Here is a 19568-nt window from a genome sequence, read left to right as displayed (position 1 = left end):
GTCTGAAAGGCGACCCTCTACCACCACACTCTGTCTTCTACCTTCAAACCAGTTCTGTGTCCAAATGGCTAGTTTGCCTTGTAGTTCATGTGATCTAATCTTGCTAACCACTATTCTTAACTTTCACTGGCATTGGAAAGGACAAAGGCCAATAATGTAAAATTGAATAATGCCAGTAATTTATACCTTACTATCAGTGAAAAATGGGCATTGGTGAATCACTTGCCTGTCTTATATTCCATCTTATTTGCACGCCTGTACACTGGGTGGGATGTAAAAGAAGTGTCCAATTCATTTTCACCTTCTGATCAAATTTAAAACACCCTTCTGTCGGTTGAATGTAAACACCTAGGAATGATGAATAGGGAAGGTAAATGCTTTGGCTGTCTATTATGCACATCCCTTTTCCCCACTTTAAAAAAAATCAAACAAAAACAGATAGCCACTTTACTATTGTCCATGATTTCTCAGCAGGAGAAGTAACAATTCCCTCCAGGCATTCTACTTCTGGATTTTTCCTGATCAAGATGCTGTTGCACACCTCTGGAAAAAGGCCATTCAGTTCACTTCAGCTGTGACATTGCTCTGAAAGTGCCATTCACATTGTGGTAAAAGTCACTCATGACCCTTTACCTTTTGTTTTTCCAATATTTACCTATTTCCTATTCAAAGGTACTTCACTTTCTGATATTTTAACAATCTAGAATTCTAAATGAAAATCCAAACCTCATTTGTAATTCTTTAACAGTTAACTTAAATTGATGTACTCCATTCCTGATGAAGAACTTATGCTCGAAACGACGACTCTCCTGCTCCTTAGATGCTGCCTGATCGGCTGTGTTTTTCTAGCACCACACCTTTTGACTCTATACTCCATTTCTGACTCACCAACCTTCCAGGGTAGTTCAGGAACCACAAGAATTGAAAATTAGCCTCCCAGACATGTTTCATGTAATGTTGGATAAAATTGTAAGTACTTAAAAAAGCTTTCCCACCTAATTTTCATTGAGCAATTCATTTATTATAGAAGCAGTTGAGTAAGCAGACATTTTGAGTGGGTGAGGTAGAAGACAATAGATCAAGTGATTAAAACTCTGAGAATTTGGCTAAAGAGAGTTATCAGCCTCACATAGACAACCAATGGAAAATACATTTTGCAATCAGAAAGTTAGGAGGGTAAAATGAAGAACTAAAGCACATTTTTAGTTAAATCCCCACACATTGATCAGATATGTTTTCAGTAAATTAATGAATTACTTTGGTGTTGTATAAGAAAAGAGATCTGCTGACTGAGCCTCACCCTACTTATCCAAAGTGTAGTGCCTTGCTGGCCTCAAGAATGTTGCTATACTGGAATTTCAAATTATAAAGCATTCATGCAATACAGAGCTCAGATTTTTAAACCATCTACAAGTTTCAATAGGGCTGCAATGAAACTGAAATGCAAAATTGTGCAGAATTTACTACAGTGACATTGGCTATGGTGAAATGTGCAGCAGATTTAGACAGGTCAAGCAAGATTTTTCTCAACATCAGGAGGGACTCTGTCCAGTGTTTATGCTTTAGTCAGGTTGCAAGTTGGCCAATTAAGAATAATTATTGCTTATTTAATGCCCTGATAATGGCACAATTTCCCTCATTAATATTCAGCTTTCTATTTTAACAAACGCACATAAGAAGCTAGACATCAAGAAAACTTTACATGGAAACCAGAATAGGTACCTGGCCCAATTCAAATCACAGCTTTCCCCATGTTGCGGACAACGGAACTGCATCACAGGCCAAGATCCATGATCACCTGCCACACACAGCTCTCATCCACAAACATTGTCATCCAGTGTTTGCCAACCTTCATGACCATCATGTCATCCTTGGGTGCTCTGGAAGCACAGACCCATTGAGTGCATTGGGAGCTGTCATTGAAAGACTGTGTGTCCAAACATAACCAGCTGAAGGATTCAACCAGGCTACATCTCAGGGCTGATCACTTGCTCAATTAGCAGTCATCCACATAGCACTTATCTGTATGCTCACACCATCACTGCCTTGCCTTACCTTGTCTTGCTATACCAATTAATGCAGCTTACCTTGTTGGTCAACATTCCTCAATCAATGGTGAATAATCTTACTGCACAGCAGTGTGTTGTATTAATCTCAGCCTCACACCATGTTTATATGGCAAACACGTTGCATGCAGCTTAGAGGGGTAGTGCTCACCAAAGTCAAAAAATGTGGCGTTGGAAAAGCATAGCAGGTCGGGTAGCATCCGAGGAGCAGGAGAATCGATGTTTCAGGCATAAGCCCCCATTCCTAATGAAGAGCTTATGCCTGAAACGTCAATTCCCCTGCTCCTTGGATGCTGCCTGACCTGCTCTGCTTTTCCAGCACCACACTTTTTGACTCTGATCTCCAGCATCTGCAGGATGTTTCCAGGATTGGAGAATTTGAGCTATCAGGAGAGGCAGAATAGCATGGGGCTTTTTCCTCTGGGGTGTCAGGGCCTGAGGGGAGACCTTATAGAGATTTATAAAAACATGAGTGGCTTGGATAGGGTGAATGGCCAAGGCCACTTTTCCAGGGTAGGGAAGTCCAAAATCAGAGAACATTGTTTTAAGGGGAGAGGGGAAAGATTTAAAAGGGACCTAAGGGGTAAAATTTTCATGCAGAGGGTGGTGCATGTATGGAACGAACTGCCAGAGGAAGTGGTGGAGGCTAGTACAATAGTAACTTTTAAAAGGCATTTGAATGGGTTCATGAACAGGAGGGGCTTAGAGGGATAAGAGCCAAATGCTGGCAAACGGGACTAGCTTCGTTTAGGATATCTGGTCAGTGTGGACGAGTTAGACCGAAGATCTGTTTCTGTGCTGTATGACTCTATGACCCTATGATTCTATGAAATGTATAGCCACCAGTCAAGGGTCCGAGTAGTTCTCCTCTGGAGGATAATTTTAAAGGGAGGCAACAATATCGGAAAGGGAGGATTAAATAAAGGAATGGAAATGGATCGTGCAGGAGGGGAGTTTGTTTCACCCCTGGCTTCAATGTAGTTGGGGAATGTATAAGCACTGGCTTCTCCTTCATGTGCCAGAGACTGGGTGTGAAAGATTGCAGATGTAGGCACAAGTACATGGGTTGGTTGGGGACCTGGGAAGATGTGAAGTCTATGGGATGCATAGGAAGGGCTATGGATGTTTAAGACTCACCCACACGTTGAGGTAAAGTTTACAGGCCACTGACCAAGAGCATTCACTGTCATCCTCCATCGTGCTAGAAATCAAAAATGTGCAATGTGGAAGAAAATGACTGCAATCACAATAGGAGAGGATTGGGTAAGTGGCTCAACTTGTAAGAGAGGGGGCTGGAGGACCCATCAGGTGTTTGGGCTTTTAAAAGGAAAGAACATTGCACACAGACTATGCACTGTACTGTAGAGTTTCTATTCCCTTGCGCAAAGAAGGCCAAAGGTTTTATCAGCATCTTAGCCCAAGACATGACAATTTCCTGTTGCTTTTAGATAATGCAGCAGGCTCTCAGCACAGACCTCCATCTTGCAACATTGTCTGTATCCATGGAATTATGCATCATGCTATAACAATGGCATTCAGGACTAAATAATGAGATGGTCTACCAGATGAAAGGTGAAATCAGTGACATTTATAAAAACTATGCATTGTCACCAAAGCGTCCTCAATAACTCTTCTCTCTCCCTCCCACTATTTCTTGTGTATTCTCTTGTTCCACAGCTGGGGAGGCAGTCAGCTTGCAGTGGAGTCTGTCGGCCCTGGGGTTTTGTTGGATGATCCCATGGGCATTTTCTGATAGGGTCAGAACTCAGCATGAATTTCGAGGGGTGGGAGAGGGGCAAGCAAGTTTAGGGTGGTGGGCCTGGCACTCTTTGGAGTATCTTGAATATTTACATCTGAGGTCATTGTGTGTGATTCCTTCTCTAGCTGGATGCCTCCTGGCACCACCCTGTCTCCTTGTGAGAAAGGGCACCTGGAAAGTTCACCACATTTCCTGTCACCTTCCCTTCAATCCTGACGACCAATGGCTGGGGCAATGAAGTGCAGGTGCAAGCTCCTCTCCACCAGACCCTGAGAAGATAGGTTGATATAGATAGGCCCCAACTGTCCACGGATGGCCTTCATTCCTGATTGGGGACTTTTGCCCGAAACGTCGATTTTCCTGCTCCTCGGATGCTGTTTGACCTGCTGTGCTTTTTCAGCACTACTCTAATCTAGACTCTGATTTCCAGCATCTGCAGTCCTCACTTCTGCCTTGTCTATGGATGCAGCCAAGATAGATGCATGATTCACTGCGCTGCTACAGCTTCTGAACAATGAGGACCAATATATCTCACATAACTGTCTGAAACTCCTGTCGCTTCCTGTGCATGGGGACAGCATCCCTGTTGTTGAGGGGCTGAGCAGGTAGTTAGTCTCTGAGTGTCAACTGCCTGGGATATTTCTTCCCCAGCCAGCTACGGAGCTGTCGCTGTGAGGAGCTCACCAGACTGTACTCCTACTCTCTCTAAGCCTACAACAAATGCAGAATTTAGTCCAGATACATGGAAAATGGTGAGAATGCATAGCAATTTTATCAAAACACAATAGCAATTAGATTAATTCAGAAATATTCACGGTTAATCCAGTAATGTGATGCACAATTTTTTAAAAAATCATCATTCTATCTAGAAATCTGGTCACACAATGCCCATGTATTCAGTTAAATGAATTAGAATTTGCTATATATTCTGTGTCTTACAATTGTCCACAAACACCTGATGAAGGAGCAGCACTCTGAAAGCTAGTGCTTCCAATTAAACCTGTTGGACGATAACCTGGTGTTGTGTGATTTTTAACTTTGTACACCCCAGTCCAACACCAGCATCATCAAATTAGAATTAGAATTAGGTTTATTGTCACATGTACTCAAGTACAAAATACAGGAATATAGTGAAATGTGTACAATGTCACCACACAAGGTGCCATCTTAGGTACAAAGTAGGTAGGTACATAACTTAGGTATGAAAACAGATTACATACAAAAATAGAAAAAAAAGAGAAAAGCTAAACGTTATACATTACAGTTCTTCATAGTATAAATCAGGACATCAAAGAAATAAGGGTTAACTATTACATGCCTTCTATAGCTTGCAGTCTCTCCAGGCTGTGGGCTTTCCACACAGAGTCATAGAGTCATAGAGATGTACAGCACAGAAACAGACCCTTCGGTCCCACTCATCCATGCCAACCAGATATCCTGGTCCAATATAGTCGCACCTGCCAGCACTCGGCCCATATCCCTCCAAATCCTCCCTATTCATATAAATGCCTCTTAAATGTTGCAATTGTACCAGCCTTCACCACATCCTCTGGCAGCTCATTCCAACATGTACCACCCTCTGCGTGAAAAAGTTGCCCCTGAGGTCTCTTTTATATCTTTCCCCTCTTACCCTAAACCTATGCCCTCTAGTTCTGGACTCCCTGACCCCAGGGAAAAGACTTTGCCTATTTATCCTATCCATACCCCTCATAATTTTGTAAACCTCTATAAGATCACACCTCAGCCTTTGACACTCCAGGGAAAACAGCCGCAGCCTGTTCAGCCTCTCCCAATAGCTCAAATTCTCCAACCCTGGAAACATCCTTGTAAATCTTTTCTGAACACTTTCAAGTTTCACAATATCTTTCCAAAAGGAAGGAGACCAGAATTGCACGCAATATTCCAACAGTGGCCTAACCAATGTCCTTTACAGCCACAACATGACCTCCCAACTCCTGTACTCAATACTCTGACTGATAAAGGAAAGCATACCAAACGCCTTCCTCACTGTGTTTTCTACCTGCGGCTCCACTTTCAAGGAGCTATGAACCTGCACTCCAAGGTCTCTTTGTTCAGCAACACTCCCTAGGACCTTACCATTAAGGATATAAGTCCTGCTAAGATTTGCTTTCCCAAAATGCAGCACCTCGCATTTATCTGAATTAAACTCCATCTGCCACTTCTCAGCCCATTGGCCCATCTGATCAAGATCCTGTTGTAATCTGAGGTAACCTTCTTCGCTGTCCACTGCACCTCCAATTTGGTGTCATCTGCAAACTTGCTAACTGTACCTCTTATGCTCGCATCCAAATCATTTATGTAAATGACAAAAAGTAGTGGACCCAGCACAGAACCTTGTGCCACACCACTGGTCACTGGCCTCCAGTCTGAAAAACAACCCTCCACGATCATCCTCTGTCTTCTACTTTTAGCCAGTTCTATATCCAAATGGCTAGTTCTCCCTGTATTCCGTGAGATCTAACCTTGCTAACCAGTCTCCCATTGGGAACCTTGTCAAACATCTTACTGAAGTCCATGTAGATCACATCTACCGCTCTGCCATCATCAATCCTCTTCGTTACTTCTTCAAAAAACTCAATCAAGTTTGTGAGACATGATTTCCCATTTCCCCTCTCACCCTAAACCTGTGCCCTGTAGTTCTGGAATCCACTCACCCAGGGAAAAGACTTTGTCTATTTATCTATCCATGCCATTCATGATTTTATAAACCTTTATAAGGTCACCCCTCAGCCTCCAACCCTCCAGGGAAAACAGCCCTAGCCTATTCAACCTCTCAGTATAACTCAAATCCTCCAACCCTTGTAAATCTTTACTGAACCCTTTCAAGTTTTACAACATCTTTCCGAAAGGAAGGAGACCAGAATTGCAAGCAATATTCCAACAGTGGCCTAACCAATGTCCTATACAGCCACAAAATGACCTCCCAACTCCTGTGATATCACCTGATGAAGGAGCGGCACTCCGAAAGCTAGTGTGCTTCCAATTAAAGCTGTTGGACTATAACTTGGTGTTGTGTGATTTTTAACTCCATTTGTACTGTTTCCTTTGGCTGTAGTTGGTTAGCAGTACTCAGTGCAAGAAAAGTTTTCTTATGCAGTTTCCTTCCCAATGGCTTGCTGGCGAGTTGGTTGCTTGTGTCAGAATGAGAGAATTCTGTTTCCTATAACATACGGGTGACCTGTGGGTGGTTCATTGACTGTGACCTTCATAGCACAGTAATGCTTAAACCCTGACTAGTACACCAGAATCTCACTTCACAAACACACTTTTTCTACAAGCACATCCAATCCAGAGTTGCAGTAGTTTTTTAGCCCCCCCTTTCCTTTGTATTTTCAAAAGGGTTCAGAAAATATTTTTAAGGATGTTACGAGGGTTGGAGGATTTGAGCTATAGGGAGAGGTTGAATAGGCTAGGGCTGTTTTCCCTGGAGCATCGGAGTCTGAGGGGTGACCTTATAGAGGTTAATAAAATCATGAGTGACATGGATAGGGCAAGTAGACAAGGTCTTTTCCCTGGGGTGGGGGAGCCCAGAACTAGAGAGGATAGGTTTAGGGTAAGAGGGGAAAGATATAAAAGAGACCTCAGGGGCAACTTTTTCACGCAGAGGGTGGTACATGTTGGAATGAGCTGCCAGAGGATGTGGTGGAGACTGGTACAATTGCAACATTTAAAAGGCATGTGGATGGGTATATGAATAGGAAGGGTTTGGAGAGATATGGGCCGGGTGCTGGCAGATGAAACAAGATCAGGTCGGGATATCTGGTTGGCATGGATAGATTGGACTGAAGGGTCTGTTTCCGTGCTGTACGTCTCTATGACTCTATGAGGAGACAGATTTTAGTGGTTGGGACGTAAGTGAGGGCTATCAATGTTGCAAAGATCAAAATCAGTAATTTTGGTGATGAATAAGGCATTGAGGTTTCAATCTCATACAAACAAGGAACAAGAATAGACCATTCGTCCCTTTGAGGCTGCTCCGCCATCCATTTAGTGGAATTTAGATTTCTTAAATCAGCCATGATCTTGTTGAATAGTGGAGCAAATTCTGTGGGCTGAATGGCCTATTTCTGCTCCAATGTATTATGGTCTTAAGGACACAAGAAGCTCCTCACTGGCCATCTCACTGATTTGTTCCAACCTTTTTGCCATGGGCACATATTGTTCAGGGGCTGGGAAGATTCCACCAATTATGCTTGTGAGAACTTGCTGAGTGCAAATTCTGTGATGTCTTTGCAAATTTGAAGCAATGGCAATACAAAAATGTTTCCTCAATTGTAAAGCATATTAGAATGCTATGAGTTTGTTGTATGTCCTATATAATTTCAAAGCTGAAAATGTGTTGCTGGAAAAGCGCAGCAGGTCAGGCAGCATCCAAGGAACAGGAGAATCGGCGTTTCGGGCATAAGCCCTTCTTCGGTTTTTCCAGCAACATATTTTCAGCTCTGATCTCCAGCATCTGCAGTCCTCACTTTCTCTTATATAATTTAAAGTCCGACTTAAATTATACACAATGTATTACAGAACTCTAAAAATCCCACTCTATTTTATTTCCAATTTGTAACTCTGGGTTTTTTCTTAAACTTTCTTTCTTTTGATAATAGGATTCAGGGCTTAGAGCAAGTTAAAAAAAAATTGGAAATTTCTCTTTTTCTCAGTGACGAGAATGGAATGCAGTATCACAAGTATAGCCTCTCCAAAACAATATGCACCTTAAAGACATACAGAGCTAACTTACTGTGCTGAGGCTGCAAAGAACTGTCTGTCTTGCCAGCAGGTACTTATCATTTGGAAAGAGAAGATTAAGCCAGGAAAATTTAAACATTTGGTCTGACCTTGTTAGTTAATCATTAGAGACTGTCATATAGGATGCAATTAATGATCACTGAGGGTGGAATTTTCCCATCTCCATTTGAAGTGCTTTGTTGAGTGAGATTCATGGTGCCTGATTTGCCATGGCTCACAATTATGTTTCTCACAAAACCTTCTGCTCTTCACCTCATTAGTTAGGCAACCAAAATCTTTGGCACCTTTATCAGAGAATGACATGGCCAGAGCCAGAATTGCTCACCTCTGCTTGGATCTACCAATCTGCATGCCTCTGGCACTATATTTAAAGGCCAGCTCACACCATTTCAGATGCTCCAAGCCAGAACTAACCCATTATACTGTGGTGTTCGAGCCTCGATAGTCAAGGAATGACCTAGATGATTATCCAGGACTTGCAGGGCTTGGTGGATGTAGTGGTGGACAGGAGGGCAGTTGATCACCACAGAAGATCACACAACGAGACTGAGCCAACCTAATACATATTGCAGCAAGGTAAATGTGTGAATATAGCAGGCAAGAGTGAGGACTGCAGATGCTGGAAACCAGAGTCTAGATTAGAGTGTTGCTGGAAAAGCACAGCAGGTCAGGCAGCATCCGAGGAGCAGGAAAATTGATGTTTTGGGCAAAAGCACTTCAATAGGAATAGAGGCAAGGAGCCTCCAAGATGCAGAGATATATTTGGGGGGTGGGAGGTGGGTGGCATGGCTCAGGAGAAGGTAACAAAGTGTACAATAGGTGAATGAGGGTGGGGATGGAGGTGATAGGTCAGAGAGGAGGGTGGGGGAAGATAGCAAAGAGTACAATGGGTGGATGGAGGTGGGATGAAGGTGATAGGTTAGAGGGAAGGGTGGAGTGGAAAAATGAGAAGGAAGATTGACAGAAAGGACAGGTCATGAGGATGGTGCTGAGCTGGAAGTTTGGAACTGGGGTAAGGTGGAGAGAAGGGAAATGAAGAAACTGGTGAAGTCCACATTGATGCCCTCGGATTGAAGTGTTCCGAGGCAGAAGATGAGGCATTCTTCCTCCCCAGGCGTTGGGTGGTGAGGGAGCAGCGGTGGAGGAGGCCGAGGACCTGCATGTCCTCGGCAGAGTGGGAGGGGGAGTTGAAATGTTGGGCCACGGGTTGGTGGGTTGATTGGTGCGGGTGTCCCAGAGATGTTCCCTAAAGCACTCTGCAAGAAGGCGTCCAGTCTCTCCAGTGTAGAGGAGACTGCATCGGGAGCAATGGATATAATAAATGACATTGATGGATGTGCAGGTGAAACCTTGATGGTTATGGAAAGCTCCTTTGGAGCCTTGGATGGTGGTGAGGGGGGGAGGTGTGGGCGCAGGTTTTGCAATTCCTGCGGTGGCAGGGGAAGGTGCCAGGACAGGAGGGTGGGTTGTTGGGGGGCATGGACCTGACCAGGTAGTCACAGAGGGAACGGTCTTTGCGGAAAGCGTAAAGAGGTGGGGAGGGAAATATATGTCTGGTGGTGGGGTCCATTTGGAGGTGACGGAAATGTCGGTGGATGATGCAGTTTATGTGAAAGTTGGTAGGGTGGAAGGTGAGGACCAGGGGGTTCTGTCCTTGTTACGGTTGGAGGGGTGGGATTTGAGGGCAGAGGTGCGGGATGTAGATGAGATGCGTTGGAGGGCATCTTCAACCACATGGGGAGGGAAATTGCAGTCTTTAAGAAGGAGGCCATTTGGTGTGTTCTGTGGTGGAACATCGTCCTCCTAGGAGCAGATACGGTGGAGGCGGAGGTGGAGGAATTGGGAATAGGGGATGGCATTTTTGTAGGAGGTAGGGTGGGAAGAGGTGTAATCCAGGTAATTGTGGGAGTCGGTGGTTTTGTAAAAAATATCAGTGTCAAGTCAGTCATCACTATGTCCAAAAATGTGCAAGTTAGGTGAATTGGCCATGCTAAGTTGCCCTTAGTGTTAGGTGAAGGAGTAAATGTAGGGGAATAGGTCTTGGTGGGTTGCTCTTCGGAGGGTCGGTGTGGACTTGTTGGGCCGAAGGGCCTGTTTCCACACTGTAAGTAATCTAATCTAATCATTAATGGAGATGGAGAGGTCCAGGAAGGGGAGGGAGGTGTCAGAGATGGTCCAGGTGAATTTAAGGTCAGGTGTGAATAAAGCAGGCAGTGCTTGAGTGCCAATGATCTTCTGTGCTCCATGAAGGTATGTGCCATCATCTTACTCCCAATCACAGTGTAATCACTCATTCTAATCCTGCCACTGCACAGACATCTCATCAAGGTTCATGCAATACAATTCTCAGTATTGTGTGCAATATGTCTACTCAGCAGTGTGCACACAACCCACCTTCCCAAACTATTGACCTTTCCTGTCCTCCTTTCATCCAACTTACTCTTTGAAGACACCTTCCCAAATGGCCTGCTCAAGCATCACCACTAACTGCCCTACTATCCACTTCCATTGTGCTCAGTCCTTCTCTTTGTTTCATCACAGAAGAAATTGTCCACAACCAAGCTGAGAGTTTCGAGACTGGCAAAGGCACATCTCTCCCTCCAATGAGGAAATTCTCGTTTTGGCTGTAGGTAAGCGTAGCTGCTCATGTGAGAATGGAGAGACTGCAATGGCTAACCAACCCAGTAAGCTTCATCGTGCTGTGCTCTCCTGTAAGTAATTCTTGTTGCACACAGAAACGTGGTCCATGTTTTCTGTTAACCTGGGCCTATCAGACTGTTAAATTGGGGAATTTTGTGTCCTTTGATAAACTTTACCTTTTGTGACAACTGTGAAAACAATAGCGTTTGATCTCCAGTGCACTACACCAGCAATAGTAATAGTAATTTATTGTTGCATGTATTTATGAAAATACAGTAAAATGTGCACAAGTCACAATAAGTTGGCACCATTTTAATTACATAAATTATAAAAATAAATAACCATACAAAATTAAATCAAATTTTATTTCTTGTTCCATCCACAGCTTGTTGACTTCCTCTGTGGCTACACTTTGCAGTCACCAAAGCTGGCCCTGAATCTGCAACACCAAGGAGGGAGCACTCTGAAGCAACTGCTGACCATACCCACAACATAGCCTCTGTCAAAGCCATCACATTACTGCCAACACTCCAGCCACTGCCATTTTCCCAAACTACTGACCCTTCCTGCCCTCCTTTCATCCAACTTGCTCTTTGAAGACACCTCCCCAACTGGCCTGCTCAAGCATCACCCCAGCTTCCAGGAGACTGTTCTAACTCTCAAAGACCGGGGCCCATCTCAACTTCCAAGAAGTGATTGACTTTTCAAATTAATTCCCAAGGACCGAGAGATCATTCCCTTGCCACCATTGCAGACGCTGCCAAAACATCAGAGGAAAGGATTAGACCCCAATTCATCGATGCTGAAACAGTTGCTCAAGCTATGACTACCATGGTCCTGAAGAATGGACAGATTCACTGCTCAACAGCTCCACAACCTCTGTCTACCACCACAGCTACAGAAAGACGAAAAGTGTTGAGATAAGATTCTCGCTGAGAAACAGTGATTGGCTACTAAAAAAGGAGATTATTGCTTTTTAACAACCTTTTTAACTGCACATCTCACCTCATTAAGATACAATTTCCCATCCTACCAGCTGCTGCAAGCAAACTAGATTCTGAGCATTCTCAACATGGCAATTTCAACTTGCTGCTTACTCCAGAAGGGCTCATGTTGGACACCAGGAACCAGCATCTCAAGGCACGCTGCTAAGGCACCAGCCACACACACATCTCACATCAACGGACGTTGACATCTGACATTTGACAGCCTCTAACAATACTCATAGCATATCACCAATCCACTTACAGGATTCATGCCCATAAAATGGGGCACAAAATTTACTTTGTCTGCCAAGTCTGGTGAAAATGTCAGGAACGCTGCAGGGTAGCTCTGAACTAACAATGGTGACCAGGTGTGCAATGGCCTTTTAAAGATGCCATTGATGCTACGGATGCTGGTCAGTTCTAGTTAACTAATGTGTTAGCCCCAATCCCATGTGATTTAATTTTGTTTATTAACTTCTTGTGTGGATATTTATCAAAAGCCTGTTGACAATCTGAGCACATCAAATCCATTGGTTCACCCATTTTGATTCTGCTAGTAACATTTCTCAGAAAACTCTGGCACATTTGTTCAACATAATTTCCCCTTCATAAATTCATGTTGTGCAGTGGTTTTGAAATATCAGTAGTCATATCCTATATAACATATTCAGGTATTTTCACTATGGAGGAGAAAGAGAGGACTGCAGACGCTGGAGATCAGAGTTGAAAGTGTGGTGCTGGAAAAGCACAGCAGATTAGGCAGCATCCGAGGAGCAGGAGAATCGATGTTTTGGGCAAGAGCCCTTCGTCAGGAATGAGGTATTTTCACTACGTCAGGCTAATAGGTCTGTAGTTTCCTGTTTTCTCTCTCTCCCTTTTCTTAAATAGTAGGGTTACATTTGGAACCTTCCAAGCTACAGGCATCACTAAAAGAGGATCACCAATGTATCTGTGATGTGTGGAGCCATTTCTTTCAACACTGGGTGAAGGTTATCAGATCCCAGGGATTTGTGAACTTCCAGTCATGTTGATTTCTCCTCTATTGCACCTTCACCACCACTATTTTTTTACAGCTTACATACTCTCACTAGACCCTTGGATCATAGTTAGTTCAAGAAGACTACTTGTGTATACATCTGTGAATCTACTTAGCTTCTCTGCCATTTCTCTATATCCTATTATAAACTCCCTGTCTCTGCCTGCAATGGATCCACACTTGATTTTGCTTATCTTTTGCTTCTTATGTACCAGTGGAAGTTTTTACAACTCATTAGCATGTTTCTCACTATTTTGCATTCTTATTCTATTCTCTCTGTCTTTATTCATTTCTTGGTCCTCCTTTGCTGAGTGCTTTGATCTAATATTATCTCTAAGTTCCCTTGTTTGCAATGGCTCTCTCACTTTTCCTTAAAGGAATGCATGGGTTTTGAAAACCAAGGATTAATACTTTAAATACCAATCATTGTCTATCTACTGGCAAAACTTCTAATGTATTTTTCCAACCTGTCCTAACACCTTCATGAATATCTTTGTTTAGATTTAAGGTCCCAGTATCAGAATGAACGACATCTTTTTTCAAACTTAATGTAAATGATGCAATACTTTGGTCACTATTCTCAGAACGTTCTTTTACAACAACATTATTAATCTTTTCTCATTGTATAATACTAGATCTTACTGCAACTAGTAGCCTTACTGCAACAGTAAAAGGTGCTGGTGAGACCACACCTGTACAGCCACAAGCGGGGGAGGGGGGGTGTAGGTTTGCTCGCTGAGCTGTAGGTTTGATATCTAGACGTTTCATTACCTGGCGAGGTAACATCATCAGTGGTGACCTCCAAGTGAAGCGAAGCTGTTGTCTCCTGCTTTCTATTTATATCTTTCTCCTGGATGGGGGTTCCTGGGGTTTGTGGTAATGTCATTTCCTGTTCGTTTTCTGAGGGGTTGATAGATGGCATCAAGATCTATGTGTTTGTTTATGGCGTTGTGGTTGGAGTGCCAGGCCTCTTGGAATTACATATGCATATACAGCTACAAGCAGATTTGGTCCCCTTATTTAAGGAAAGGTATAATTTCATTGGAGGCAGTTCAGAGAAGTTCACAGGGATGTTCTCTGGTATGGAGGGACAAAGTTAAAAATCACACAACACCAGGTTATAGCCCAACAGGTTTATTTGGAAGCACTAGCTTTCAGAGCGCTGCTCCTTCATCAGTTTGTTGTTCACAACCACCTGATGAAGAAGCAGCGCTCCAAATGCTAGTGCTTCCAAATAAATCTGTTGGACTATAACCCGGTGTTGTGTGATTTTTAACTTTGTCCACCCCAGTCCAACACCTGCTCCTCCACATCCTGGCATGAAGAGATTGTCTTATGAGCAAAGGCTAAACAGTTTGGGATTCTACTCTGTAGCGTCTAGAAGAATGAAAGATGATCTCATTAACATATACAGGATTCTTTAGTGGCTTGACAGGGTAAATTCTGAGAAGGTGTTTCCCTTCTGGCTGAGTTTAGGACCAGAAAATAGAATCTCAGAATAAAGCAGTGCCAATTTAAGACTAATATGAGGAGGAATGTCTCCTCTGAGAGGGCTGTGAGTCTTTGGAACTCCTTGCCATAAGAGACAGAGGTCTTGTGTAACTATAAGGTTAAAATAGATAAAATCTTGATCCATCAGGAAATCAAGGATTATGACAAAAATACAGGAAACTAGATATGAGGAATAATGAATCAGCTATGATTCTATTAAGAGGAAGAGCAGGATTCTCCTGTTCCTTTCTTATAGTTGTTTCTAAAGTAGCCTTCTACCTGGTTGATTCCTCAACGATTGCTCCAGAAAACTATTTCAAACACTTTCCAGGAATTCTTCCTCCACAGTGTTAATGCTCAATCAATTAATCCAGTTTATAAGTAGATTATGATTGGTTTCCCCCGGCTACATTTGCCTCTAATTTCCTGATTCATACCATACCCTACATTGCCGCTACTGGACCTACAGACCACCCCTACCAATGTTTGCTGCCACTCGTTGTTTTTGAACTTCATCCAAACAGATTCTATATCCTGGTCTCCTGATTAGAGATCCTCTTTCACTAATACACTGACCCCATCCCTTATGATCATACCCCAATGTTTGCTTTTTGTGTATCTCCATCAGATATTGAATATCCTTTAATATTCAGTTTGCAGTCTTGGTCACTGCAGCCAAATTTCCAAAATGGTAATTCAATCTTATCCTTTCACTTCTATTAGAACCATCAATTCTCCTATCTTGGTGCAAATGCTGCTTGCATTCAGATAGATGTGATTAAATCTGTTTTTTTTTAATATGCTTCTATAATATTACCCTGGGTGATTTCAGGATTTGTTTCTGCAGATTTCCATTTTCATTTACCACTTTACTACTTCCTATAATCATCAATGAAGGAAAGAATTCAGTGTAATGGAAATGAGTGCCACAGCAGGTTATGAGTTTGTACAACCAGATGAGATGCTGGAAAAGCGCAGCAGGTCAGGCAGCATCCAAGGAGCAGGAGAATCGACGTTTCGGGCATAAGCCCTCCTGCAGGAATGAGGTGGGTGTGCCAAGCAGGCTAAGATAAAAGGTAGGGAGGAGGGACTAGGGGAAGGGGCGTTGGGAATGCGATAGGTGGAAGGAGATTAAGGTGAGGGTGATAGGCCGGAGAGGGGGTGGGGGCGAAGAGGCCGGAAAGAAGATTGCAGGTCAAGAAGGCGGTGCTGAGTCCAAGGGTTGGGACTGAGATAAGGTGGGGGGAGGGGAAATGAGGAAGCTGGAGAAATCTGCATTCATCCCTTGTGGTTGGAGGGTTCGTAGGCGGAAGATGAGGCGCTCTTCCTCCAGGCGCCATTTGCCATGTTCTGGCGATGGAGGAGGCCAAGGGCTTGCATGTCCTTGGTGGAGTGGGAGGGGGAGTTAAAGTGTTCAGCCACGGGGCGGTTGGATTGGTTGGTGCGAGTGTCCCAGAGGTGTTCTCTGAAACGTTCTGCAAGTAGGCGGCCTGTCTTCCCGATGTAGAGGAGGTCACATTGGGTGCAGAGGATGTAGTAAATGATGTGTGTGGAGGTGCAAGTGAATTTGTGATGGATATGGAAGGATCCCTTGGGGCCTTGGAGGGAAGTGAGGGGGGAGGTGTGGGTGCAAGTTTTGCATTTTTTGCGATTGCAGGGGAAGGTGCCGGGAGTGGAGGTTGGGTTGGTGTGGGGTGTGGACCTGACGAGGGAGTCGCGGAGGGAGTGGTCTTTTCGTAACGCTGATAGGGGAGGGGGAGAATTATATCCTTGGTTGTGGGGTCTGTTTCCCTTCCCTCCCCTATCCACCAAGGATATATTTCCCTCCCCTCCCCTATCAGCGTTTCGGAAAGACCACTCCCTCCATGACTCCCTCGTCAGGTCCACACCCCCACCAACCCAACATCCACCCCCGGCACCTTTCCCTACAACTGCAAGAAATGCAAAACTTGTGCCCACACCTCCCCCCTCACTTCTCTCCAAGGCCCCAAGGGATCCTTCCATATCCGTCACAAATTCACCTGCACCTCCACACATATCATTTACCGCATCCGCTGCACCCGATGTGGCCTCCTCTACATTGGGGAGACAGGCCGCCTACTTGCGGAACTTTTCAGAGAACACCTCTGGGACACCCGCACCAACCAACCCAACCGCCCGGTGGCTGAACACTTTAATTCCCCCTCCCACTCCGCCAAGGACATGCAGGTCCTTGGCCTCCTCCATCGCCAGTCCATGGAGGAAGAGCGCTTCATCTTCCGCCTAGGAACCCTCCAACCACAAGGGATGAATGCAGATTTCTCCAGCTTCCTCATTTCCCCTCCCCCCCACCTTATCTCAGTCCCAACCCTCGGACTCAGCACCGCCTTCTTGACCTGCAATCTTCTTCCCGACATCTCGGCTCCCACCCCCTCTCCGGCCTATCACCTTCACCTTAACCTCCTTCCACCTATCGCATTCCCAATGCCCCTCCCCCAAGTCCCTCCTCCCTATCTTTTATCTTAGCCTGCTTGGCACATCCTCCTCATTCCTGCAGAAGGGCTTATGCCCGAAACGTCAATTCTCCTGCTCCTTGGATGCTGCCTGACCTGTTGCGCTTTTACAGCAACACGTTTTTCAGCTCTGATCTCCAGCATCTACAGTCCTCACTTTAGAACATAGAACATAGAAGAATACAGCGCAGTACAGGCCCTTGGGCCCTCGATGTTGCGCCGATCCAAGCCCACCTAAACTACACTAACCCACTATCCTCCATATACCTATCCAATGCCCTCTTAAATGCCCATAAAGAGGGAGAGTCCACCACTGTTACTGGCAGGGCATTCCATGAACTAACGACTCGCTGAGTGAAGAACCTACCCCTAACATCAGTCCTATATCTACCCCCCCTTAATTTAAAGCTATGCCCCCTTGTAATACCCGACTCCATACGCGGGAAAAGGTTCATACTGTCTACCCTATCTAACCCCCTAATCATCTTGTACACCTCAATCAAGTCACCCCTAAACCTTCTTTTCTCTAGTGAAAACAGCCCCAAGTGCCTCAGTCTTTCCTCATACGATTTTCCTTCCATACCAGGCAACATCCTGGTAAACCTCCTCTGCACCCGTTCCAATGCCTCCACATCCTTCCTATAGTATGGCGACCAAAACTGCACACAATATTCCAGATGCGGCCGTACCAGAGTCTTATACAACTGCATCATGACCTCAGGACTCCGGAACTCAATTCCTCTACCAATAAAAGCCAGTACGCCATATGCCTTCCTCACCGCACTATTTACCTGGGTGGCAACTTTCAGAGATCTGTGTACATGGACACCAAGATCCCTCTGTTCATCCACACTACCAAGTATCCGACCATTAGCCCAGTACCCCATCTTTTTGTTATTCTTCCCAAAGTGAATCACCTCGCACTTAGCTACATTGAATTCCATCTGCCACCTTTCTGCCCAGCTCTGCAGCTTCTCTATATCCTGCTGTAACCTGCCACATGCTTCCTCACTGTCAACAACTCCTCCGACTTTCGTATCATCCGCAAACTTGCTCACCCAACCTTCTAACCCCTCTTCCAGGTCATTTATAAAAATGACAAACAGCAATGGTCCCAAAACAGATCCTTGCGGAACACCGCTAGTGACGGCACTCCATGAAGAAACTTTGCCATCAACTACTACCCTCTGTCTTCTTCCATCCAGCCAATTCCTAATCCAAACCTCCAATTCACCCTCAATGCCATATCTCCGTATTTTCTGCAGTAGCCTACCATGGGGAACCTTATCAAACGCCTTACTAAAATCCATATATACCACATCTACCGCTTTCCCCTCATCAACCTCCTTCGTCACCTTTTCAAAGAATTCAATAAGGTTTGTGAGGCACGACTTGCCCTTCACAAAACCATGCTGACTATCCTTGATCACATTATTCCTATCCAGATGTGCATAAATCCTATCCCTTACAATTCTCTCTAAGACTTTGCCCACAACAGAAGTGAGACTCACCGGCCTATAGTTACTAGGGCTATCCCTACTCCCCTTTTTGAACAAGGGAACCACATTTGCTATCCTCCAGTCTTCTGGGACTACTCCTGTAGACAAAGAGGACATAAAAATCAAGGCCAATGGCTCTGCAATCTCCTCCCTTGCTTCCCAGAGAATCCTAGGATAAATGCCATCAGGCCCAGGGGACTTATCAATTTTCACCTTTTCCAGGATTTCCAACACGTCTTCTCTACATACCTCAAAGCCATCCATTCTACTTATTTGTGACTCAGTATTCTCATCTACAACAATGCCCTGTTCCTGAGTAAATACTGAAGAAAAGTATTCATTCAGTGTCTCCCCAATCTCTTCCGCCTCCACACGCAACTTCCCACTACTATCCTTGACTGGACCTATTCCTACCCTAGTCATTCTTTTATTCCTAACATACCTATAGAAAGCCTTAGGGTTTTCCCTAATCCTATCGACTAAGGACCTTTCATGTCCCCTCCTTGCTGCTTTTAGCTCTCTCTTCAGGTCCTTCCTGGCTACCCTATAACTCTCAATCGCCCCAATTGAACCTTCACGTCTCATCTTGAGATAGGCCGCCCTCTTCCATTTAACAAGGGATTCCAATTCCTTATTAAACCACGGCTCCCTCGCACGACCCTTTCCTTCCTGCCTGACAGGTACATAATTATCAAGGACACTCAATAGTTGCCCCTTGAACAAGTTCCACATATCCTTTACACTCTTGCCTTGGAGTCTACTTTTCCAAGCCACACATCCTAAGTCATGCCTCACCGCATCATAATTTCCCTTACCCCAACTATAACTCTTGCCC

Source organism: Chiloscyllium plagiosum, unplaced genomic scaffold (assembly GCF_037043375.1).
Source record: "Chiloscyllium plagiosum isolate Xiang-an unplaced genomic scaffold, Cpla_swu_hap1 HiC_scaffold_31, whole genome shotgun sequence".
Taxonomy (NCBI): domain Eukaryota; kingdom Metazoa; phylum Chordata; class Chondrichthyes; order Orectolobiformes; family Hemiscylliidae; genus Chiloscyllium; species Chiloscyllium plagiosum.
This window is presented reverse-complemented; position numbering follows the sequence as displayed.